This window comes from Aotus nancymaae, unplaced genomic scaffold, assembly GCF_030222135.1.
Source record: "Aotus nancymaae isolate 86718 unplaced genomic scaffold, 86718_ANA_hifiasm-v0.15.2.pri h1tg000022l_1, whole genome shotgun sequence".
Taxonomy (NCBI): domain Eukaryota; kingdom Metazoa; phylum Chordata; class Mammalia; order Primates; family Aotidae; genus Aotus; species Aotus nancymaae.
Window position 1 is genome coordinate 41508822 of NW_026988435.1, and position 27112 is coordinate 41535933.

The window sequence follows — 27112 nt, forward strand, 5'->3', positions numbered from 1 at the left end:
TTCTAGCAGGACTGGACACAACTCACCAGTGACAAAAGAATCATAGCTTTGCTTTAAGCATGTTTGCTTAAAGGCATCCTCCAGGTATGTGTGGTCCATGAGGTGACTGGATAACTCACTTCCCTTCCATTGGGAAAATCACTTAGATTGAGCCCAAGAGAACCCCAGTTCGACAAGGCCAAAAGAATCTAGCTCAAGCTGACCCACATCGCATGCAGTATCCACACATCCTTCCACAGGGGCAACATCTAATGAGGGATCCATTAAATAAAGACATGAGACTAAAATGTGGCATACTTCCCATTACACTGAGAAAGCAAGACTTTGAAATCTCATTATAACTAACGCCATCTGCACATCCTTTTCGGCTTCGTTATTAAGTTCTTAGTAAACAACACAGCTACTGTTCATTGAGTATCTCAGTGCCAGTTCCTTGACTTCTAAGGGCTCCACACACATTTCCTCATTTCATTCTGACCACGATGCTGAGAGCTGTCATTCCCATTGTCCAGATGAGGACTTCGAGACTCATAAAGGTTACTGATTTGTCCAGGATCACCTGGTTAATAAGCAACCGAACCAAAATTCAAATCAGATCAGCCTATCTGACTCCAGAGCCCATAAAAAAATTTGGTCTGACTTAATTATCAGGTATCAACCCATATTTTGAAGGGACATTTTAAAACATGCCTCAAATAAATTAAATTTAAAGGTGCCCATACTCCAGGAATTTTCCAGAAACAAATACTTCATCCAATATATATTCCTTTATTCGGATTATAAAGTGGCATGTTCTGACCACCGTCTGTGCCCCTCCCCTTCCACCAAGCCAGTCTCCAGCCTCCCCGTGCTGTCCCAGGCCCCCGGGCTGACCTCTACAGATGGACTCAGCAGGGCGCCTAGCCTCCTGGCCACCTGTCAGAGTTGGTTGATGTGGCCCCTTCTGGAGAGCAGGGGTGAGAGAAGAGAGGGGTATCTCTTCCCCTCACCTTCCCACCGCTGACACCTGCTGCCCGGCCTCCCTGGACGCTTGGTCATGGTTCTGACTGCAGCTGGATTCTAGGCTGACCTCTCCCATCATGGGGCCCCTCCTTCCAGGCTCCAGCCTCTAGTAACTGGTCCCCAGCCAGTCTCTGGTGCTCTGCAAATCAGCTAAGCCATCAGTTGTTTCTGGCACTAAAGACACCTTTTTTAATTTACATTTTTAGATGCCATCACTTGCTTTTTATCACCTGTATTTTTTGTTTTTCTTCTTTACAATGGCTCGTTGCAGTAATAAACACAAAATAAAAATAAACAATATGATTACAGACATTTTCAAAAGCTGTCTTTTCAATCTGCTGTGGGACACATGACTCCAGTGATGTGGGAAAGCTCCCACAGGAGCCCTCACCACATTCACAGCCCGCCCTTCCGACCTCTCACGGTACAGACACACCCACTTCCAACCCGACCGCCTCTCATGACCGTGTGCTCCGAGTCTGTCCTCCTGAAAGATTGGGAGAGCTTGGCTGGCCAAGAAGACGATGCTGGGAACCTCAGGCATTATTTTTTTCTATAGCCAAATGTCTAGGTCTTGGAAAATACGTACTTTTCCCCCAAAGCCCTAAAGTGAGTCCCTCTGGGGGATGATAGTTATGAAAATGCAAAGGGAGTGGAGTGCAGTCCTGAAATTGAACCGGGAAGCAGATGAAGGGGACCCAGGCTGCTGGTGCTCTCATGGGAAGAGAGGCTGGGAGAAGACAGGGCCTGGCTGAAGGTTTCTGGGAGCACAAGAATCCTCAATTCTTCTTCTCCTAAGAGCAGTAGGTGCTCCAGGAAAACAGCACTCTGGTCCTGGGATCATTCAGCCTGGTCATTCGGCATCCACAAGTTGTCCTGACAAAGGGAGGGCCTCCCATTGCATGACCCTGCTCTGGGGAGCACACGGCTGTTTCCGTTTGTCTGGGCAGTCCCTCCGGGCTAGTCCACTCTGCACGGTTCCTCCCTGCCTGCACACACATGCTGCCGCTCATACCAGGGGTTGAAGCTTGTCCCCTTCCCCTCAAACCCAGGCTGACCTGTGCTGCCTCTGACCTGGAGAACACAGCAATGGGAATGTTTCAGGAGCCCCAGGCCCAGGCCTGGAATTGGGAGCTTCCCCTTCCTGCTTCCCGAAACCAGGTCCCCATACCCTCAGCAGCACAGCACACGGCAGAGGATCGAGTGCCCAGCGGGCAGCCAGCACCAGTGCCAGGCCTGGGAGGGAACTGTCCTGGACGGTCCAGAGAACCATCTCTCAGATTACCATGGCCCCTGCCAACATCAGGGAGGCAGCTTCCAGCTGAGTCCAGTCAGCCCGCAGGACTGTGACCAATAATAAATGGGTTGTACTAAACTACTAGGTTAGTTTACTGCACATACAGGTCATTGAAACACCCCGTAAGTGTTCTAGAGACACGGAGAAGATACAGGGTATATAGCTTGTTTCACTTTCACTATGGATGAGAGCGAAGACAGTCACAACACTCAAGCCCTCCTGTATCCATGCTTTTTGCCACATAACTTTGTGGTTACTCCCACTAAAGAGGTAGAATTACTTCCGAACCCTTATTTTTGGGCTGCCCATATGATCTGCTTCAGCCAACAGGATAGAGCAGAAAGACAAGCATGTCAGGTCCTAGCTGAAGCCTCAGGAGGCCGAACACGTTCCCATTTGCTTTTCTGTAACTTTCCACCAGTCTGGGAACATGGCCTGATGCATGCGGGAGGATGAGAGGCACCTGGGGTAGAGTCATCCATCCCAATCACCACACCAAGACTACCTCTGATCATCCCATAGACAACCAAAACCCCAGACATGGGAGGGAGGCAACCAGACCAGCCGCTAGCCAGGGCCAACCTGAACGGCCAATCCACAGGCTCACAGCTAAATAAGTGCTTACTGCTTGAAGCCACTGAAATTTGGGGAATTTGTTACACAGCATTTTTGTGACAATAGATTAATGACATACACTTTGCCCCGCATAATCAGATTACTGAGATCTTCGTTAAAACTCTTCCAGCCAGAGACAAAAGGAGACTCAGGACATTTCAGAAGCCAACTTCATCCCAACACAGAGACACATTATCTCCATTCACCTAAGAGACATGATCTCAAACCTAATCCTACCCTCGAAATGCATACGGAAACTGAAAGATAACCAAGAAACCTCCATCAGAAGCCCCCATGGGATTCTCAGAGCCTTTCCGAGGAGCAACTGAATCCTCACTTCACATCATGCCCTGCCAGTCTTCCCAGAATTTTAAAAATAATGAAATTGAATCAACATCCTTGGATATCCAAGACCGCAGCAACATTGTAGAAGTTACAGTGGCCACTAGGTCCGTAACCAACCAGGACATAAACTAAGCGAGCAATTGTTTGAGTATCTTGTTTCTTATAAGGAAGTTCTGAGTACTCAGGTTGCATCGAGGATAAAATGACAGGGAAGGGAAAATACAGAGATTTCAGATGCAACAGTCCCGATCCTCCGGGGATTGAGACGGGAAACAGGTCTGTTTCACACAGCTGTGAAGTGGTCAGTCCTGAGAGCAGGCAGTTAGTGAAGGTGCCCAACAAGGTGTGTGGATACACCTAGAGGAAAGAGAGACCTGATTTGTGCAGAGATGAGACGGTGCCACCAAGGAGCCTTGATGAACAAGAGGCATGAGGATCGGAGGAAAGAAGGTGAAAGGCATGAAGCAGGAACAAGTCTCTCCCAGCTACCCCACATGAGGGATCAAGGGCATATGAGTTCCTCAGCCCACCACCACCGAGCGCTGTCACACCAACAGGATTCACTCAGCATGCTGCGCGATGGCACTGCCATCCTCCACACCAGGTCAGCGAAAACCCAGCGGACCTAAAGACCAGGAGAATAAAAGCTCAACCTCCCTACCCTGCCTCCTCCATCCACACGGATCTCTGACTCTCTTTGCAGCCATTTGGGTGCCTGTTCATTTTTACCATTTCAGAAGCATTTTATGGATTTTTTTAAAGAGCACTTCTAATTTACTTTTGTGTTCCTATTGGTCGTTTTTCAAATACTTAGCCGTTGGTAACAAAACAAACTAGCACCACACTATAAATTTTTAGTAGTTGGTGACAGTTTCATGTCATTGTAGGAGCCTTTTTATTTTCTATTTCACCTACCTTTGAACCCTTGCAAAATTACACTCTATGTTAATGGAAAATTGTGTCTTTAATACTTGTTTCTTGCAATAAACTCATTTGCTAAAGTATATACTTCTATATGATTTTGTGCTTCATGACCCAGCTATACTTTATTATTGGGTATCTTAAACAACAACAACAAAAAGTCCTCGACATTAACAGAATTCTGCCTGTGTCACTTCTTTGTTTTTGTTTTCAAAATGCCAACATCTTACTAAATAGAAACACACTGGGTTTGGATTACCTAAGCTCTAACTGCATGAAAGATGGGCTGCTACACAGACAGAAAGGAAGATAAGCATCTGTAATTATGGAGGCAGTATTGCAAAATGGTTACAAAAAGACTTAACTATTTGCGGGGCTGGTGGAAGAAAACAGATGGAAATTTCAGATCCCCGCCCCACCCTCCAACCCTACCCTTCCTCTCTTCTCAAACCCAGTTCTGTCCTGTAGACTAGGGGACACATACAGTCATGTGGACATCCCGATCCACATGGCCACATGCATTCAGCAGTGCTCCCTGTTCCTCCTTCAGACCCAGGGAAACACGTACAAGATCTTCCCAAGAAGATGAACTCCCGGAAAGAGGTTGGTGCAACCCAAAAGATGCTCAGTCCAGTTTGGAAAGGAGCTCTGGGCGCCACGGCACCTGGGGTGTGGTCTGGAATGGGGGTGGGTGCAGCTGAAGGGGACGGGAGCGGGGTCCAGAAGGCATGGGCAGGGCCTTGGGCAAGGGGCAGTGCTCAATATGAGCACAGGTGCAGAGCCAGGTGAGGGACGGAAACCAGATCTGCCACTTACTCCTTGGAAACCTAGAAATGATCACTCTATCCTCCAAGAAACTTAGTTACACATTTGCAAACTGGGGATAATATTATTGTAGTATAATAAGAAATCCATTTGCCCTTGTCTCTTGTTTCTGGCATGGAGCTCCTAAAACTCTTGCAATTTCTCAAGTGATGGGAGCATCTTTTGTTCTAAGAAGGCAACGGGCTGGGGAGTCCCCGGACAGCTTCACAATGGCAGCTGATTGCAAGAAAGAGCGAATCTTGATTAGATGCTTAGAACTTTCAGCCCCACCTCCCAACCTCTCAGGAAAGAAGAGGGGCTAGAAATTGAGTTAATCAAGCCTGCCTATGTAACAAACCCTCCATAAAATACCCTGGCAGGGCTAGGACAGCTTCTGGGCTGGTGAGCATATTAGTATGAGGAGTTTGGTGCACCCCAATGCTAAAGGGACAGAGGCTCCCGTACTTGGGATCCTTCCAGACCTTGCCCTGTGCTCCTCTTCATCTGGCTGTTCATTCACATCCTCAATAATAAACTCAATCATAAGAACATAGCGTTTTCCTGAGTTCTAGCAAGTTACTGAATCTAAAAGGAGGGTTGTGGGAACCGCCAATGTTGTAGCCATGTCAGACAGGGTGTAGGGTAAGCTGGGGACCCAATACTTGCAAGTGGCGTCTGAAGTGAGGGCAGGGTTGGGGAACTCAAGTTCCCTGTGTGGAAGTTTGACACGAACTCCAGGTTGTCAGTGTCAGGACTGAATTGAACTGCTGGACACACAGCTGGTATCAGTGTTGAAGGATTGGTTGGTACTGGCAAAGGCACCGCATATTTGGTGCTGGGAGACAAAAATGAAAAATTTTTAAAAAACTCCAGATAATGTTCAGCAATTCACAAAGGGGTTAGTGCAAGAGTTGGCCTGTATCTATTCTAACTGGTCAGTATGCAAGTTGAACCATTGTTTGATCATCTCTGTCTACACCAACAGGCTTTTGTGAGGATTAAATTGAATTATGCCTAAGAAAGAAACCTCTCTCAATGCTAGGCATATAATCAACACTAAACAGGTGGTAATCATTATTACTAAGAAAGCAAAAATATTTCAAATGGATAATTTCAATACTGTGTAAAATGTTGCAACTTTTTTTTTTTTGAGAGGGAGTCTCGCTCTGTCACCCAGGCTGGGTAACAGAGATTGAGACAGAAATTGCAGTGGTGCAATCTCAGCTCACTGCAACCTCCGCCTCCGGGGTTTCAGCAATCCTCCTACCTCAGCCTCCTGAGTATCTGGGATTACAGGCATATACCACCATGCCTGGCTAATTAAAATGCTGCAACTTATTAAGAAAAATAATTCTCAATAAATAAATTGCTGACTTTCATAAGAGCCCTTTGTCAACTGACTAGAAACATCCTTAATTTAGAAATTTAATTTTTAGTTTTAAGCTAACTAGTCATTAAGTGAAAACATTTTAGACAAAATGGCTCTAAGTAATTTAGGATTCATAGAAATGAATCTATTCCCTGAATGCATTGGTTGCTGGGTGCACTTGTCCTGGATGAGTAGGTATTAGGCAAATCAGTCTTTTACCAACAAATCCTACCATAGGAACGGCACAGGCCGGATTCCTGCCAAGCATGCCAGGCCCCTGACTGGGGCAGAGGTCTCCCTTATGGAGCAGGAAGAAGGAGGCAGGGAGAAACGCAGGGCCCATGATTTAAGGAGGCCCTGCCTCTCAGGTTCATGCAGGTGCAGGATCAGCACCTGAAGGGGAGCACCACCCAAAATCCTGTGCCCCACTTGCCTTAACCCAGTCCAGCCCTGGCTCCTGAACTCCAAAGCTAAGCAGGGAGTACCAGCAGGAGACGGAAGACAGCATGAGAAACTGAACGGACCTCTACATTTATCTAAAAATAAGAAACTGGACTTCTTCAGTAGGAAATGGCTCATCTTTCCAAATGAATAAAAACACTTATAGCTATAGATTGAATTGTATCAATTCTCTCCCCTAATTCATGTGTTGGAATACTAAACCCCAGTCCCTCCGGATGTGACTATAGGGAGGCAGGGCCTTTACAGGGACAATCAAATTAAAGTGAGGTCATTAGTGACCTAATCCAACATGGCTGATGCACTTTAACAAAAAAGATTTAAAAACAGACCTGAATAGAAGGACGATGGTGTGAAGACACAGGGAAAAGACAAAAGCAGCCTGGAACAGATTTTCCCCAAAGCCCGCAGAGGGAACCACCTGGGCTGACACCTTGATCTTGGACATCCAGCCTCCTGAAGGTGAGACGATGCATTTCTGTTGTTTTAAGCTACCCAGTTCATGGCACTTTGTTACAACAGCACTTTGTTACAACAGGGAGAGGAAGCCACCTCTATTGAGGGACTTACTAAAATCACGTAACTGTTGCAGATTAGAGGCCTCATGGTGGGGTCATGGCCTCAGGAGCCATATCCATTTTAATTGCACCATCTCTCACTGGACCCTGATGCTGGTCAAGTCATGTCTCAGGCTCCATGGACTGTTATTTCTTCTACAAATCGATCCTGGCTTCATTCTGGCAGGGGAGGGGCTCTTACATTCTGTGGCTGACATGAGTGTCATGTGAGCACCCCCATAACCTTGATCCCCTCAGTGCTCCTCCTCCAAGGGAGTCCTAACAGCCTGGCTGGCCTCAGAGGTGTGCCTTAGAGAAAGGATGCTGACCCTCTCCTTCTCCAACAGGATTTTATTTTTATTTTTTGGCATGTTTTGTGACTACAAAGACTCATTGCCTGGGTGTGCCCCTTGAAATGAAGTTTCAATTGCATGCAGGTGAAATAACTATAAGATGACTATAAACCAAATATAGTAGTAATGATAAAAAAAAATTGGAAATATCATAAAAGCACCAGTCTGCAGACACCGAGCCTCTGGTTCCTCTGGAAAAGGGAGAATAGAGTAGATGGTGGTGGAGGAAAAGAGGAGCTGGGAAGACCACAGCAGTGAGAAGGCAGCAATTCTAGAATCTCCACACTGTAAGGGCAGGAACAGGCAGTGCTGGGTAATAGGACATCTCATCTGGGTGGACGTCAAGGGTGCCACGTAGAACCAACATAAGTCATAAGTCATCCGAGAACAGCAAAGGATCCAGATATGGTCTGTGGAGGTTTGGAACCACAAACATCAAATAGTAAAGACACAAAATATTTACGTCTTCACCTTTTTAAAAGGAGTCTTGATTAGGCAGGGTAGGATTATTTGGGTTCTGTTCGTTTTACCTTTAATTGCCCTTGGTTCCGCCATCTTTTTTCTCTGTGAGTCATTGGTCTTGCTTTTGGTCAACACGGCTTTTCTTGGGTCTCCAGAGATCCTGGAATAACCTGAACATAAGTTTAAGAATATTAAACCTTATTTTGTTTTCAAATATTAATACCAAGGATCAACTGTACATGGAGGAACAAAACCTATTTCTTAAGCATTATTTTAAAACATCCTAAAAGGGGAAAGAACTTAAATCCTTCCCTTTAAAAACAGCAGGGGCAACATTCCTCTCCTCTGAGGGAAGCACAGCATTATGAAGCAAGAATTGAGAGCGAAATCAAGGCCAAGCCTAACTGGCATGCTGAAGCACACACACGCTTTTGCACAGAAAATATTTTGAAAATGTTTTCTTTTCCTTACAGCCCCCAGCTTTGGTAATAATGGCTTCCCCAGATCATTCTGTTAGCACTTTTTGCTGCTTCAAACAGGGTAGAGGGATTTAGAATTTAGAAAACATCCTGAGAACTATAATTAAGTGATTGTCTTAGTCCCAGAAAAGAAACAACCCTTTTAATTTGTAAATGTTAGGAGGATTCATATTTTTTAAAATCTTAGAACACTAACAAGCTAAAAAGATAGAAGAAAAAAAAATCTTTTTTACAGTATGCCTGTTAGCACAGCTCCAAAATCCAGTCTCTCTCTCTCTCTTTCTTTTTTCTTTTTTTTTTCAGATATGGGAATTTCTCAAACAAGTTTCCAAGTAAAATATTCAATCCAAAAATATATTTAGTAGAACTTTTACAACATGACAAATTGTAAATGGCATCTGTTTCCATTGAATATATTTTTAAATTAGAAAATGTCTCAAATACTGCATCAAAATCAATATTTGTAATGGGCAGATTTATTTCTAAATGGTCCCAAAGGCCAGCTGACACTCCCACTCTACTTAGGAAGTCCCCAGCCAACTCCTCCTGAAGTCTTCCAAACCTATGCACAGAGACATTTAATCCAAATTGCCCAGATCTCACAGAAAAGCATTTGTTGTGATACAGAAAATACAACATAACATTCTTGGGAAAAAAAAGCAGGGTAAAAAACCACATACATGATATCATCCCAATATTGCACAAAGAAAAAAATAATAAACGGATGAAAGAAATGAGGGAAGGCAGGAATGGAACGAGGAAGACCTGAGAGAAGTTATCACGACGGTAAGAGTCAAGGTCTTTGGGTCTGGTTTCCAGTGTGAAATAGGAGTTCTTATTTGCTTCTTTTTAAATTCTTTTAAAGTTATTTATTTTTTAAACTGACAAAAGTTACATATATTTACTGTGCACAACATTATGTTTTGAATTATATATACATTTTGGAATGGCTAAAGTAAGCTAATTACCATCTGCATTACCTCACACTTACTTTCTTGCGGCAAGAATGCTTGAAATCTACTCTTAGTGATTTTCAAGAATATAATGCATTGTATTAACTACAGTCAATAGATCACAGGTCTATTCAAGTTCAAGGCATAGATCTCTTGAAATTACTCCTTCTGTCTAACTGAAATTTTGTGTCCTTTCACCAACAACATCTCCCCGGTTCCCCTACGTGAGACATCAGTAATCATCAAGGAAATGCAAATAGGAATTGTGATGTCATCTCACACCTGTTAAAATGGCCATTATCAAAAAGATCACAAGTGTTGGTGGGGGTGTGGAAAGAGGGAACTCTTGCCCACTGTGAGGGAACGTAGATCAGCACAGCCGTTATGGAAAACAGTATGGAGGGTCCTCAAAAACACAAAGATCAATTACAAATCGAAATACTATATGTTTTACAAATGTATTACAAATCAATTTTGTATGTATTACAAATCAAAATAGTATATGATTGCTGGCAATCCCACTCTGGGTATAGATCCATAGGAAATGAAATCAGTATGTCAGAGAGGTACTTCCACGTCCACTACAGCACTATTCAGAACAGCCAAGGCATGGCATCAACCTAAGTGTCCATCAGCATAAACGTCCATAGAGAAAAGTGGTGCGCATGCACAATGGAATGCTATTCAGCGTTTAGAGGAGAAATCCTGTCATTTATGACAACATGAATGAACCCGGAAAACCTTATGCTAAGCGAAATAAGACAGGCACAGAGACACACATACTGCATCCTCTCACTTACACGTAGCATCTGAAATGTTGAACTTTTTCCTTCTTTACAGTTTTGCATATTTTCTAAATTTTCTAAACCAAGAATATTCATCTTTATAATCAGGAAAGAAAACTAAGGAATAATCATTTTATAATCCTAAACATGCTTTTAAAGCATTTATTTCACTGTAACGTATTCTTTTGCTATCCAGCCATACATGGGCCCAAGGAGCTGGCCTTGCCTACTGAGTGGCCTGATGTTTAAGGGGACGGGGTGAGGGGTGATGGTGAAGTAGATCATGCTTTGCAAAGCTGCACAAATCCTGAGTTTAAAAAGTGTTCCCAAAATCCAAAAGCCAATATTGACTATTGCTTGGTTAACTGTTTTGCATGGATAAGTGGTTAAAGGAGTATTTGGTTTACAACTTCTGCAAAGGGAATAAGAGTTTTAAAATATGAACTAAGATTTCCTATGCTATGCTATTCTATAGTAGATTTTTGTGCCAAAACCTCTACTAGGCTGAAAGAATAATTTGATTTATGGTTGAGACATTGTTGGGCCTGATTTAAAGCCCAGAGTGAAGCCCAGAGAGGATTTTCTTAAATACGTGCAATGGGTATTTTTAAATTAGCATTATGGCATTATTAATATTTCATTTATCCTGAGGGCATTTACCTGACAACCTAAATTATCCATAACACAGTTGACAAGCCACAAAGGATCCAAAAAGATGTCACAAAGTCCGAGAAGAGAAGCTTTGCCAAAGAAAGGCACGCTACCAGCCGCGTGAGGTAACAGCTGGCCTCATCAAAGCAAAGAAGTCAGAAAATTATGTGAACCAGACTCAAGAACTCAAAAAATACAGCCATTTGAGAACTTTGGTAAAAGCGCAAACTGCTCAGCCCAGCTCAAACGCCCCTACCCCAGCAATGGCAGAAAGCCAAGGTCAAGGAGTCACATGACCTGCAGAGAGACTCCCAGCCCTGCCCCTGGCCAGGGGGACAAACCACATCACCCCTGGGACTCAGGCAGGCTCGTGTTCTGTGTGGGGAGGCAGAAGAAGGCACCAGATCATCAGGAAATCTGGACTGGAAATGGCCAAAGCTAAACACGTCTGGGTACCTGAAGGGTAAGCGTAATGCTCAAAGCAGCCGTAGTGAAGCAGAAAGAACCTTGAGCTTGGAGCCCCGTGTTTGTGCTGACCCACTAGCAGCCAACAAAACCTCTCTCGGCTTCAGTTTGCTCATCTGAAAACTATGGGTAAGAGGTGGTGCAAGTCCAGTGAGATGGGGTTGCTGATGGTCCAGGTGTAGATGCGAAGCACTGTTTTTTGTTTTTCTTTTCTTTTATTTTCTTTCCTTCCTTCCTTGCTTTCTTTCCTTCCTCTTTTTTCTTTCTTTCTCTCTTTCTTTCTCTTTTTCTTTCTTTCCTTTTTTCTTCCTTTTCTTCCTTTCTTTCCTTTTTCTTTTTTCTTTCCTTTATCTTTCTTTTCTTTCTCTCTTTCTTTCTTTTTTCTTTGATACAAGGTCCTCTCTGTCATCCAGGTGGTGCACAATGTTGCCAGTACAGCTCACTGCGGCCTGGACCTCCCTGGCTCAAGTGATCCTCCCACCTAAGCCACCGAGTAGCTCACACTATAGGAATAAGAGCCATGCATCACTAAGCCTGGCTAATATTTTGGGGTAGACATGAGCTCTTACTGTATTGTCCAGGCTGATCTCAAACTCCTGGCCTCTAGCAATCCTCCTCCCTCAGCCTCCCAAAGTCCTTGGATTAAAGAGGTGAGCCACCATGCCCAGCAAAGGCATTGGTAAATTCAGGAATAAATGACCTCCTCATTCCCCAAAACACTAGACAAGAGAGCCACTCTCTATGCACAGATCTCCCTGGCCACCATGTGTAAGCAGCAGTAAATATTCCATTGGTAGAATTGGCTACTGTGAAGAAACGAAAGTAGGTCCAGAAAAGCTGCCCCCAGTCCAGGAAGTATCCTGTACCTCAGGTGAGTGACAGCAGCCTGGGGAGAAGCCTCCACTCCCACCAGCAATGCCAGGGACAGAGCAGTGGCAACCACTCATCCCCACAGTCATGGTTAACATAGCCACAGAGAGCCTGCTTTTTCCATTTATAGCCACACACAGGTGGCAACGGCAGCAGACACACTGGCTGCCCTTCTTCCCTTATAGAAGGAAACGTAATTTTACTTGGGCATTCTGCCTGCCCCCACATGACCCACAGAGGATGACCAGCCCCAACACCAGTATAAATCCTATCACTGGGCACCATTTCTTCTCACCACTGATTGGTTTAGGGAAGGGCACATAATATGATTCTGGCCAATCCAACACTGAGGGAAGTGAGCTAGAGTACTTCCAGGAACAGTGTTGGCTGATGAAGAACGGCCACAGAACAGCGGTCCTGTCTGTGTGGCACTTGGAACTATGAGAGCCATCCCAGGACCATGAGAAGAGGTCACCTGAGGATAAAACCGACATGCTTTGGATATCTGGAGGAAAGGAGGGAAGTCTCTGTGTTTCTACTTATGGTAGGGAAGAGTACTGACCAACTCTGAAGGCATCTCATAACAGGGCATCTAGGCACATCAAATGCATTTTCCCTGTTAACTAAACCATTTTGAATTGGTGCCATTTTTGTTGTTATTGTTATTACTGGCAGCAAAAGTGTCCCATACACTCTAGTCTCTATATTCAAAAAAGCCACTTTCAGCTCTTTTACCATCTGTATCCATATTCACGCAGACATGCTGAATATGCTCTTCAGTTCTAATTTTAAAATAAAATGATCTGCTGGAAATTAGCTCAGCTCATAGATCTCCATACTTATAACACTATATGTAAGAATAAGGAAATAAGTAACTATTGCCATGATAAGTGGCCTATCTCAGTCTATCCACATGTTGACTGTCCAGGTACTGGAGGTGACATGGCACCTACCCTCAATAAACAAAGCGTATGATGTGGGGGTTGTATTTTTAATTAAATTAGTGAGTGGAGGCAGAACGTAGTGAGGGTTACAAGAGGGGTACCAAAGATGCAGCAACAGAGCAGTTGATGGGTACTTGGCATTTCTGTAAGTGGGAATGGGGAGGAGAGCAGGAAAGGTGGAGGAAATAGATGAGGGAAGGGAAGAAGAGAAGCGTTCTCCAAAGAGGCATGCAGTAGGGAAAGAGTCTTTCACCTTTATGTCCACACAAAGCACAGAGTATGAGCTCAGAAACGTTGAATGATTTGTCTCTAATTAAGGGAAGATTTCACTGATATTTATCTCCTTCCATGATCTAAATTCAACCTGCCCTTCAAATCCATTCATTCATACAATTGTTCACCCATCCATGTACTCATTCATCCATGCATCCATGTATTCATCCATCCATCATTCATGCATCCATCGATCCATCCATCCATCCGTGTATTCATCCAGCCAGCCATGTATTCATCCATCCATCTATCATTCATGCATCCATCCATCCATCCATCCATGTATTCATCCAGCCAGCCATGTATTCATCCATCCATCTATCATTCATGCATCCATCCATCCACGTATTCATCCATCCATCCATCCATCCATCCCAAATGAGTTCCCTCCATGTGCCAAGCAGTGAGCTAAACACTAAGGATGGACTTCGACCATGAGTTCGGAGTCTAGTAAGAGAGAAAGAATTGTAAAAAAACAACCACAAATGCCAACTCCGACACTGCCTTGCTTGATCCCCTGATGCCAGAGTGTAGCCTGGTTGAGCATCACAATCAGCTGGAGAGCTTTTTAAAAACAGAAATTCTGCAATTCTTTTTCTTTTTTCTTTATTAGAAGGTCCAGGGTGAAGGGGGCAAAAGAGTCTAAGTGGAAGTTAGAGAGGCCGAAGAGGATTGAAGGCAGTGCCTGAAATATTTTCAGACTGAGAAGGAAAAGGAAAACAGCCAAGAACACAAGGAGGAGCAGTCAGAGCATCAGGAGGAAGCTAGGAAGGATCTAAGTCATGGAAGCCAAGGAAGGATATTCAGTAAGATGAAAAGTTCGGTGTTCCATCTGCAGACAGATGAATGTCCAGGAGAAAGTCATTCAACCAACCATATGCATTGAGAACAGGTTCTGCAACTTAAAACCTCTTGGTGTCCTCTAAAAATGTTGTAGGAGCCTGACAGCAGTAACCTGGTTTCCAAATGGCTCAGTAGTGAAAGACAGGGAGGACAGGCAAAGGGCAATGTAGGCTACTCATGGAAGGAGTTGATCAACAAAGATACGGAGGGAGTAGCAGTTCAAGGAGAAGCACTAATGCCGCCGGGCACGGTGGCTCATGCCTGTAATCCCAGCACTTTGTAAGGCTGAGGTGGGCAGATCACTTGAGGTCAGGAGTTCAAGGCCAGCCTGGCCAACATGGTGAAACTCCATCACTACTAAAAATACAAAAATTAGCCAGGCATGGTGGCAGGCAGGTACTTGGGAGGCTGAGGCTGGCAAATCACTTGAACCCAGGAGGCAGAGGTTGCTGTGAGCTGATATCGTACCACTGCACTCCAGCCTGGGGGACAGAGTAAGACTCCTCCCCAACAACAACAACAAAAAAACAATGAAAATGAAAAGCACTAATACTTTACCCACCCCAGCATTTGCTTGGCATTTACTGTGTTTTAGAAATTACTCGTAGTTAGGGAGGTACCAGTGCACAGGGCATCAGTCCTGCCCTCAAGGCATCTACAAACCAATGAAAAGAAGGTTTATCTTATTTGTTCAGTCTGTTTGAAGGATGAGAAAAGTAGGTATGTTTATAGATAAGGTAAAGGGAGCCAGTGGAGTAGTGGAGACAGAGGTTCTACAGCCAGGGGACCTAAGGACATTACTGACTGGGGAGGAGGTAGAGGAAAGGCCATGGTGCACAGCACAATGGTGGGATCAGTTCTGGCAGGAAGGTGGGACCCCACTGTCCAGAAGGGGTGTGCTGCTAGACCTTTAACAACCAGCTCTCACAGGAAAACTCCTTATTTGAAGCACTTGGTAATTACTATGGAGTCAATATGTCCGTCATGGGCAATTGCAAGGAACCCAGGGGAGTATCTGAACACAGAGTTGGGAAAAGATGTGCTCTGATGCATCACTGTCGGCTCTAGCGAGTTGGGAGGGGCCAGCTCCAGCACACATGTGCTCCAGAAGCCAAAGAGAAACCAACGGGCCTGTTGATAAGGAAAGCGTGTTCAGAGCAAAGCTGTGAAGCCAGCATAACCAGCTGCTCTCCCAGGCACTGAGTCCCTGTGATGAGAGGAGAAACCTGGAAGGCAAAGTTCCAAATCTGGAAAAGTGGCAGCCTTGGCTGCTCTTCAATTACTCCCATTTGAACAATTTTGCTTCCTAAACCCAATTAATAGCCCCAAATGTGGGTTGTTTATTGTCATCTCCCTTCACACTGTGTGTGTGTATGTGTGTGTGTGTGTCTTTCTTGTGTAAATTACTGTACTGCTAACTCTGCTATACTTTAGAACTCAGTGAGGCAATCCTTAGAATCTTACAGAATTCCCTAAAGAGTCTCCTTTTACTCTAAGTCATAGAGAAATGTTGAATATTTAAACCATCAAGGTGCAGTTTTGCTGGAAGCAAATCTCAAGAGTCTCCATGAGTGATGTCTGAGCCATGTATTGGCCGTGACCATACACTTCTTGTCAGTCTTGTTTCATCTGGTTATTGTGGTTTGGTTTCATTTCATTTTCTTTTGGAGGGTCAACCTTTCTGCCATTCATGACACTCAATCAATCTTTCTCCCCAACACGTCTTCCTTTTTTTTTTTTTTGTCAAGAGATAGTGAAACAAACACGGGTATTAATGTGCCTGTGGGCAACAGTTTGTAAAGCCCAGGATGTTCTTGGACCCAAGTAAACTTCCAGTTCTTTCTCAGCCTTGTCATTTTGCATGTGAAAGCATTCGGCTGCCAGCTTCCACCAGAACAAAACACACAGCAGCAAAACAGCACCATACCCCTCAGTGTGGGAACCAGGGTCTGCCGGGGCCGCCCATAAAAATGAGAGATTTGAAGGAAAACAGACTGTATTTGAAAGACGGATGACATCAAGAAAGTAAAAGCAATTACAAATATGACTTCTCTCCTGCTTTACACTGAGCCTTCTGTTCAAGAAAACACATTTACTAAGAATTTTTTTTCCTTAAGCTCAACTGGAAAAACAAATATTTAGTCATTTTATAAGAGCAGACAACTGAAAAGCAAGCCACAGATTAAAGAAGCATTATGTATTTCTAAGAAAGTTCACCAAACACAACATTTCTTTGAGAACACAATTTTGAAGTCTGTTTTAGAAGCAAATTTGATCTTCAAAATGAATATTTGTCTTGATATAATTACAAGTTCAAATCTTAAAGAAGCAAATGCATAGATAACCATCTTTGCAATGAGATCTGTTTTATATTTTCCAATGAACAATACTGCACAGAAATAAAAATATGTAATTGCTTCTGAAGTTGTATATAAAATACCCAATTGCCAGTTAATATCATATTAACATCTCAGTATTTTAGATAAAGCAAAATTTCTGAGTGCAAAATAACCTATAATAGAACAAAAATGATAAGTGACATTAATAAAGAGACCACATGTAAGAGACTTTATTACAGGTTATCATTTTTAAGATAAAATTTATTCTTTCAGCATCACTATGATACTTGTAGGAGACAGATACAGTATAGAGGCAGCTAGAGAGAGGTGAGAACCTTTCCTAAGAAAAATCAAGCAGCATTAAAAGCAGAAAGAAAAAAAGAAGAAAAAAATTTCAGATTCTTAATTCTGCATATCATACTGTTGTAAAAAAAAAAAAATGTCAAATTCTTAGAGAATACCAACAGGAAAATGTTTCCTTGTACTCTTTAAGGGTGGGGAATTTCAAAGAACCTTGAACTCATCATGAAAATAGTTCTATGCCCATTGGGTTTGCCAAAACACTTTAGGGTTTCAGTGATGAGTACTGAGCCACCAGGAGCACTGAAACCAGCTTTTCCATTTCCACTGAGCTTTGGCTAGTTTATGAGGATTGCACAAAGATCACCTCATTTGTACTGGACACAATTGGGAAATAAAAATTTTTAAATTATCCTTGATATTTAAAATAGAAATCATGAGCCCTGCCACGAACGTGCTTCCCCAACACTCAGGACCTGAGGTTGACAATATGCCTCCCCATTAACCTGTGAAGCTTCCCAGGTATATACTGCATCTGTATAGAATTTTCCATGCATTCCACCATCAATGCATCCTTTAACAAGTATGAACTGAGCACTCACCCCATGCACAGAGCTGTGGATGGGGCCATATGGGACAGAAAAATTCCAAGGTGTGTCTCTCACTCCCAAAGAGACTGCATGCCTTGCAGAAGAGGAAACCTACGGACCCAGGTTTTGTGATAGAGAGGAAAGGGCCACAATAGCTGCTCCAGTAAGAAGAACTGGAATTATTTAAAGGAGAGGAAAAGAGGCATTTCAGCCTTGAATAGCAGAACTCAGATCATGAAAAATAAGAACTTATATGAACATCAGAGAGGAGGGCAATCCAGACAGGAAGATTAACTTAAGCAAAGCAGAAACGAAGTGCAGCCTGCAGAAGACTCTGTACAGGGAGCCAACACGGCTACTTTGTGTGAGAAGTCAATGAGATCATTTAATAGAAGCCCCTTGTCAAAACTGTAAAAATGATTCTGTCATCCTGGCCATCTCCTGAGATGGTTGAAAAGGGATTTCCAAAGCAAAAAAAAGAGCTGAAGAGTTTTTCACAATGGCATGGAAAGAGAGGGTGGAGAGAAACCAGACAAATCTCTCAGGCAGAAGTTCCAGAAAAATGAAGAAGCGGGAGAGCCCAAGGCAAGAGGGAGACGGCGGGCGCATTGCTTGGACTATGATCGTTTGTGTGGATCTCAAGGGGCCAATCCATGGGGAGAGTCTAGGCTCTCAGGCCAGGAAATCTGAACCTTGCTGTGAAAATAGCTGAAGATTTTGGAGCCCCTGTGGGGCAAAGTTTCCCAAAGAGGCTGTTAGGAAGATTCATGTGGCCAAGAGCTGCAGGAAGGAAAGGCCAGAGGCAGAGAGGCCAGTTCCAGGATGGCTGCCATGGTCCAGCCGAAGGTAATGAAGGCGGGAAGCCTCGGAATGCAGGAGACAGGGTGGAGATGAGAAGACATGTCACAACCTGGTGGCCAATTAAGTATAGGAGGAGCAGGGAAGAGAGGAGAGCAGGATGGAAGGGTGGGAAAGGCGGGTCTCCATGAAGATAGGGAGTTCTGTTTCAGCCCCAAGAATGAGCAGATACATCCTTGGACCCCGGGCCTGTGAGGCTGGTCAAGTTGAACGGAAGCTCGGGAGGTCTGCTTAGTCAGGGTCTAGGACTGGTACTCCTGCTGGGGCCACCTCAGAGCAGAAGCAGAGCAGGGTGGCGGGGCTGGCTCTGAAGTGTTCTGCCCTTAAAGAACAACAAGGCTTTCCAGAGGCAGCGTGGAGGATTTAAGATGGAGACTGTAATCTTTAAAGAACGGAGAGAGATGGAAAGAGCTTCTTAGTGACATGGGGAGAGGGTCCGCACCTGGAGGCCAGAGCCTTCCTGGAGGGCGGAACCTCGCTGGCTGTCTCTGGCCTCCCACACACCTGCCTGGTGAACTAACACACCTCGAGGGGGTTCTTTCCTTGCTTGAAATGTCATTGAGTTTTCAATTTGCAGTATTCATGAGGTGCATTATAAGGTTTATTCAGCAATTTTTTTCTCTTGCTGAGAAAGGCACGATCAAGTACTAGAATTTTCTTTGCTGGCCCAGCCTTCTGGAATCCAAACAGGTTTTGCAATCCCCGGACCAGATCCTCTCTATATAAAAATTGGTGGGGGGTGGGGGGGATCTCTTTTTGTAATAGACAGAACATCTTAATACTTTGTAAAAAATAAGCTCATCACGAACCCAGTGAACCCAGCAAGGCTACTGCGCTTCTTCTGCGTGCTGGTAACAGCTTTGTTCAGCAGTGCAAGGTGCAGGCAGAGCCCTTCCATGGTGTTAATCACTAGGTTCGTTCATTGAGAGAGCTTGAAAGGTGATTATTCCACTCTCGTTTCTCAGAAAACAGGCATGCGAAGATCACAGATAGAGTAAGCAAACGAACAAAAATTCAAACTCAGAATTAAAACTCAGCCTCTGTATTCCCCAGGACCATACTGTCTGCTAAGTGTAGAGAAAGTCACATGCTGGTTCAACAGCAGAGAAAGTAAAGAGGAGGCACTTTCTGTGGCCGTCTCCACCACAGGGCCCTCTCTCTCGTGATCCAGCAATACTCACCAGTCAAAGCCCAGGAAGAGAGCGAAAGACCTACCTTTGTAAGCTGAACAGTGTGACACTTCATTACTTGACAGAACTAATCCTCGGTCCTGATGACAAAATTTTGCCTACATGGATACATGCAAGCTAATATTTGTTGTAATGCCTCCCAGTTTCTCTGGATAATTCCATCATTTCCTGGACATCTCTGAAATGCTGTTTTGGCAACCAATCTCTGAATTAACCTCTGAAAAATCTCACCCAGCCAAGATGCCCCTCTTGAGAAGACTGAAGAACATGGTGGGTTTCGGGCTGAGCTGGAAGAGGTTTACCTCCCAAGACAGGTTCCCCACACCGGTGTTTAAGGCATGGGGTGGACCAACCCCAGGAAGACTCAGGTGTCACACCACCCACCTTCAACTCAGTCACATCTATCTGCATTTTCTGAAAACAAAAGGCAGACTCCCCAAAAAGCACCGAGACCCTTGTGTAGGGAATCTGAGCAGACACCAACTTCCCAGGGCTTCCTCTTATCAAGGGGAACTTGGCTGCTCTTTTTAATGATAATATCTTCTTCTTTCTTCTTGCTGCACTGAGCTCAATCTGTAGAACTTTCCTCAGAAGGAAAAATCATTGCTGGCCTGCCTTCCCAATTTCAGACTTGCCAGTCTACAATTGTGTAAACCAATTCCTTAAAATACATCTCATTATATCTATCATCCATCTGAATCTGTATACATATATACACATATGCACATAGTTTTAAATATGGATCAATATAATGAGATGTATTTTTAAGAAATTGGTTTATCTGTCTGCATATATTTACACACATATACATCCATACATAGATATCTCATTTTATCTATCTCTGCATCTATATACAAACACACGTGTGTGTACATTTATGTGTGGACATAGAGATGGGTGTAATAAGATTCATTTTAAGGAATTGGAAATATAGAGAGATATCTATATATATCAATACATGCACACACACATATATATGGAGAGAGAGAGAGAGGGAGAGAGATCTGTCTACATCCATCCTATTGGATCATTCTGGAGCACCTGACTGATACTCCTGCATTGATGAGTCATTGGTTGCAGGATGTCAAGGAGGCATGAGCTTGGGCAGGGCTGTTATCATCAGCTGACAGCTGAGGCATCTTCCAGCCATACTCCCAGCCTCTGAGGGAATAAGTCCTTCCCTCCCGAAGGGAACCAGACAGCACGTCACAGAGCACACGCCAACTGGGCAAGCTGAATGTGCACAGAGTAAATTACCAGAGCTGCCAATAGAACCCAGAATTATAAAATCACATAATTCAGAAATTATGTGATGTAATTAACATTTACAATCTGTGGACTTAAAGTCGATTGTGTGGGAAAGAACTGAGAGATCGTTAATAAGCACAAAGCAATCCAGCAGAAATTGACAGCATCAGGTGCTCAGGGTGTGTGGAGGTCAGTCTCAGCAGACCAGAGGCACTGGGCTCCCCAGATGGAGTTAAGGAGAGCCCTGATCTTGGGCCAGCCATGACCTCTACACATAGCAAGGACTGTAAGCCTGACCTTGCTCTAGCACAGGAAGGAGGACAGCCTCCCTCTAAAAACCACCCATTTTCTCCCAGAACCTCAAGACTCCAGTCCCTGCCAGGATGCAGAGGTGATTTCCAACCATATGACCCATGAGCCACCTGCATCAGAATCGCTGAGGAATTCCTGAGCCCCATGCCCCATTCCCAGAGTCAGCAGCCAGATTATGTGACTGGCTCAGTGATCCCCGCAGAAAGGGTCACAGGCATGGAAGCGCAGGCAGCAGAATACAGCCATGGAGCCTAGCAGTGATCATCCGCGTGACCCTGAACAAGTCCACCTTCTCAGAGTCTTAGTTTCCTAACCTAGAAAACAGGGAATAATATCATGAAAGAAACACCAGGCATAGCACTAATATACCGCAAAGGCCACATAAGTAGCTGAGTGCAAAGTGGGACGTTTCCTGCCATCGGCTGATGCTCAGAACAGAGCACAGAGCATGGCAGGGGTGCACACTCTCTAATAAAGAAGCCCACACATCCATGCACAGCTCTCTAAGGAGTGACCTGCACAACAGCAGCAAGTCCCTGCCCCTCTGCCTCCCCAACCTCAAGTGTATACATGTCAGAAACTGGTCAATGCTGAGTATCTAGCTCTCAGGATCGCAGCAGGGAGCAGGGTGGATGTGTAGGGTTTGCTGGTTTCTGCATGGTATAAATCCTCCTGCAATTTTAATCAACCAAAGGAGGAGTTGGAAGATATCGGCACGATTAGCTCTTATGTACCGACACTGATAGAAGAGACCAGACACCTGGCATTCCTTCAGAGAGAATTTCAGAGGCTGTGCAACATCTCTCTCCACCCCAGGGAAAGGAAGGAAAGGGGACGTAGGCAGGGAAATATCACATACGTGTGCAGATGCACCAATGTCAAGGCCAGCGAAGTAAGCTTCAAAGAAGCCACTTAAGCTGCCTCCAAGGGGTCCCCTAGGGTTCTGAGCTACCAGGGCACAAGGGCTAGTGACTGCCTTCCAGGTAGAAAAGTCTGCAGAGAGGCTTCTTGGGGACAGGTAAGGAGAGGCCATTGGGGGAGCACACTGAGCTTCTTTCCATGGTGAGGTGAGAGGGCCTGGGCATGTCCTTGTACCCAGGAACCCATGGCAGGTGGCTGGACTTGCAGGGGTGAGTCAGCCCCGATAGAAAGAGGATGGGTGAAGCTAGAGGAAGGATGCCATAAGCAGACACACACAAGGATGTCACCCTGCCATGGAGAGCTGTGGAGCAATGTCACCGTAAGAGCCCTTTGGCATCCTCCCATGCATTCCACAAAGAAGGAGCGGCTTTTAGACCTTAGCTTCACAGAGGGGAATCTGACACCTAATCATGATGCACGATCAAGTAACCCTGTTACTAGCCCTTGCTGCCCTCTGTCTTCCTGCTCCAACCCTGGAGAACCAGAGGCAGAGGTCAGTGGTAAGGAGAGCAGTGGGCGTGCAAGACTCTGAGGCTGGGAGCCAGCCATGGCCTCAGAGGCATTTCCAATGCCGACACCAGCTCTGGATGCAAAGAATCTTGAAACAGGATGAAAAATGGGCTTTTAAAAACTCAACTTCTCTGGACCTCTCAATACTTCAAAATTAGACTGTTCATTGTATCTGGAAGTGATGGGGAACGTCTGGTGCCTGAGAAGACTTGGAACAGGGACAGGAAGGAGCTATCAGACATGAGTTTGGAGGAAGTAAAGTTGCACCTACATCATACCTTACCAAGTCCAGCTCATTCAGAAAACAAAGAAGCCCAGTTTCTCATATGTCTGGTGGATGGCCCTGCCAGGAAAACCTGTGCAAAGCCACACGCAAGTAGGACAGTGTCAAACCATTCAGGCCAAGAGTTAGCAATAGCCCACCAGGTCTCTGGAAGAGCCGGAAAACAGGAGGAGGCAAAAGAAGCGAGCTATGGGGCCTGAGGTCGGTGACAGGGCCAAGGAGGCTACAAGAACCAGCGTATCAGACAGACGAACACCAATAAGCAGAAGGATCTAGAGAAACAGCAAGTACAAATCTACCCACAGTCCCTGACCCACCCCACCCCAGCTTTGGCTCTCCCGGGGTTGGCAAAGGTAATAAGTGAAAACACCCTGGTTTGAGAACGACTGGGCATCAAGGAAGTCTTGACAACCTCAGAAGCAGAAGTATTTGCCTGTAGGCCAGTGGCTGGAAGAAATGTCCAATTCTACATAGATTTCCATAGCTGGGTTCCCATTTTCCTTCAGGGTGGGATGGGTAAGACAGAAAATGTCCCCTAAAGGACAAGACTCAGGACAGCTCCAGCCTAGTGTCTGAGGGTCCCTGCTTGCACCATAGGAGAAAACCCCCCACAGAGTGCAATGAAGGGGCCCAGAGGAGACAATGAAATGACCCCACCCCATGTGGCAACTCCCCTCCTGGCAGAACCCTAGACTCCAACATCACATGGACCTCATCAATAGCACTGACCACGCCTACTTGCTCTTAAGATGGATAAAGGGCAGGGACAAGGGGCTCCATTTTCTTTGACCAATAGTTGCAAAAATAAGAAATCTTAATAAGCATGAAATCACAGAACCTGTTGAATGTAGAATTAAACAATTAAAGCACATTTCTGGCTTATGTATGCCAAGAGGTTTTTGCCTGTATTCTTTTTGTTTGTATTCTTCATGTTTTAATTTTTTTTGTTTGGACAACCAATAACAACATATTCACAGCATCTTCTATAAGAGCCACAGAGATATCACTTGAGACTTCAGATGATTTCTAAACTCTGCTATCACCCCTTAAAAAGACAGGCCTGGGATTCCAACCTATTCATGAATCTAACTCCATCTGGAAATCTTTGGCTCCAAGAGTCTAATGGGATGGCTAACACTATTAGATTTTCTTTCTCTGGATATTGCAATCAGGTTTACAAGGAAGAAACACAAACCAGGGTTATCACCTCTACCAGTGGACACAGAGTTCACCAGCTTTTATAGCTGGGACTGACAAATGTCAAGGTGATCGCTGGATTCCAGGACTGAGAGGATGGAACGGTCAGTAGGACGCCTTCCCCAACAACTCAGATGACAAGACTCCACAACACTGCAGCCAGATCACGCAGGAATCCAATCTAACGTTTCAATAACACCAGTGTTGGGACTCCCCACTGAATCCCAACTGAAGGCTCAATTGTACACTGTGGGCCCAAAATAGCTACAAAGTTTTGCAAAACCTAAAGAAAAGGCAGATCTCTTTGGTGGCAAAGGCGATGTAGTGAGTAAACTTTGAAGCAATCTAACACCATATTATTGTCGTAAATATGCTCAATAGGAAAAATAATCATATAGAGAAACAGATAAATAGATAAATGAATAAATATTTATTGTGAGGTTTCACTGCCAAAGTCTGGCCAGAGAAATCAGGATAGATACAAAGTAAAGATTGGAATCACAACCAAATATTGTTCCCAAATAAGGAGAATGTTTCCCATTTAAATTCTCATATTACTCGACTCCCCAAGTTTCTCATTCCTTTGACAGGCACCCATCAGCGTTTCACTCCAAGCACTCATCCTCTTATTTCCATGTCATATCAGTCACTACCTTGATTTAAGTAGAGAGGATAACAGTTTTCTCCTAGATAGTAACTTTACAATATTAACAGTTTTCTCCTAGAAGTAACTTAAAATAAATTTATTGACATTAAAAAATTTTAAATGAGGTGGAGTCAAAGCTTAATGAGCACTTTTTTTAAAAGGAGCATATTTTACTCTATTTTTATTTTTATTTTGAGATGGTGTCTCCTTCTGTTGCCCAGACTGAAGTGCAGTAGCGTGATCTCAGCTCACTGCAACCTCTACCTCCCAGATTCAAGCGATTCTTAAAGAAGCATATTTTATAAAGAACATTTCTGAGTCATTTCCGTTGTCTTCCTGAGTGCTTTTTACCTGCTCTTTGCATGTGGCATAAACTCCTACTTCTCTAATGCATCTCAGTTTTTAACTTTTGGCTCTTTCACTGAAAACATAGGAACTTTTAAAATAAAGAAACCAAAACAGTTGAACAAACATCAGATATTCAAAAATCAAGTGACTTGATAAATGTTGACTTTAATATGGCAAAGAATAAGGAAGGGAAACGCAGCAACTGATGTATTTACGGTAATTAATCCTCCCTCATCATTAAAAATGCTGCTCCATTTTGTAAATAGCAGCACAGAAAAACCGCACTGGAGAAGTCATGCTTAATAACACATCCATTTGTTGGCTTTGTGATTTTTGATATTTTTTTCCTCTCAAGCCATTTTGAAGAAAATCTTTGAACGCCTCTCAGGGGCATGATGCTTCACATTAAACTCCTTTAAGCAGCTAGAAGTTTCCTGAAGAAAACACATGAACCTTTCACTCCTAGAACTCCAAGAGCTGGTGGATTCCTCAGAAAAAAAAAAAAAAACAAAAAAACGACAATTCCAGTGGGTATGAATTTCCTTCTTAGAAGTGAAGGGCAAACCACATCGAAAAAGTTATTGAAGAGCTTCCTGCCTCAACTCAGAAAGTTAACCTAAGCCAGGGTCCCAGCAAGAACAAAATCTGCCAGAAAGGCAGGGTGAGCTCAGACAGATTTCAAGTAGGAGCACAGGCAAGTTAATGTTCAAAATCCTGTCCAGCCCTCAGATACTGTGAATACTCAACAACACCTAAAGACATGTCTGCCACGTGAAGAGACACAAAACACATCTCACATCCAGAGCAAGTCCTTTGTCAACGAAAATGTGAACAGCAAAGACTTAATTAAGACCTCTAGCAACGGACATAGTTGAACATGTTTTAGGACTTTCAGATAAAATCCTATTAAAACAGATTTTTTTTAAAAAGCCTCTGGCCATTCTTTGGAGTTCCTTGCTCTGGGGCTGCATGGAGTTCCACCCATGAAAAGAAGTGGTGAATTTGTGGCCCATCACTGGAAACGCCAGCCTTCTCAACGAATTAATCAGCTATTTTGCAAGCAAAGTCACAAACAGCATTCCCCTTAAGTAAGTTTCTTGAGATAATTGCCCAGGCCAGGGAATCCCCAACTTTGTTCTGGGATCAAGGAAGGCCCCTGATAAGGTTTTCAATCATCCTTAGAAAAACAGGAGGAAAGTGGAAGAACAGTACTCTTAGGCTAAATTAACATAACTGAAGTCACATTCTTTTGAGACTATGTCCCTTAGATTTTTGGGGGTGGAGGTTAAAGTGTCCTTTATTTGCTGACCTGCTGACGAAACTAGAGAATAGGGGGTTTCACCCTTTGTTAATGCCTTCACGTAACAAAATTAATTGGCAATCTTGATTTCCTCCTTTTAAAAAATTTACCAGTTTTATGTCTTAATAGCAAGTCTCCATTCTAAAATGTCTACAAAATTATGTGAATTGTATTATATACATGAAAACATTTATTATGGAATAAATAGGAGAAAATGCAAAATATTATATACAGTATGATTACAATAAGAAAAAATAATACACAAATGTAAAATGAAGATAGTAACACAAGGGGGGTGTAAAGGGGCGATTTTGGGTTTTTAAATAATTGTTTAATGTTCTTGAAGAATTTTTTTAATTAAAAGAAATTTCATGTAAATGTTATAATAAATAGATGTTTTAAATTACCTACCAAAGCATAAACATTTATTGCTGCAGACATTAGAGTACGTCTTTCCAAAAATATTCAAATAAATATGAGCTCTTTATTACTAATATAAAGTATACATTATTAGTATTGTTAATTGTGTCCTGTCTGAGTGCAACTGGCATATCTGTGTTAGGTCCTGAGGAAAGGTCTCAGCCTTGCTCAAGTACCCTTGTCTGATAATGTCAGTCTGAATA

General features: G+C 43.8%; 1 protein-coding gene across 3 annotated transcripts in view; it reads right to left on the reverse strand.

Moving 5' to 3' along the window:
* ERG (ETS transcription factor ERG) overlaps positions 1-27112 on the reverse strand; it is a 281253-nt gene that overhangs the window by 195089 nt on the left and 59052 nt on the right. For 2 of the 3 annotated variants that reach the window (XM_012445406.3, XM_012445383.3), the window contains exon 2: positions 8253-8354. The exons of the other annotated variant lie outside the window; for it this stretch is intronic. The gene's annotated coding sequence lies outside the window, so the exon portion shown is untranslated. The remainder of the gene's footprint in view (positions 1-8252; positions 8355-27112) is intronic. 3 annotated transcript variants of the gene reach the window in all.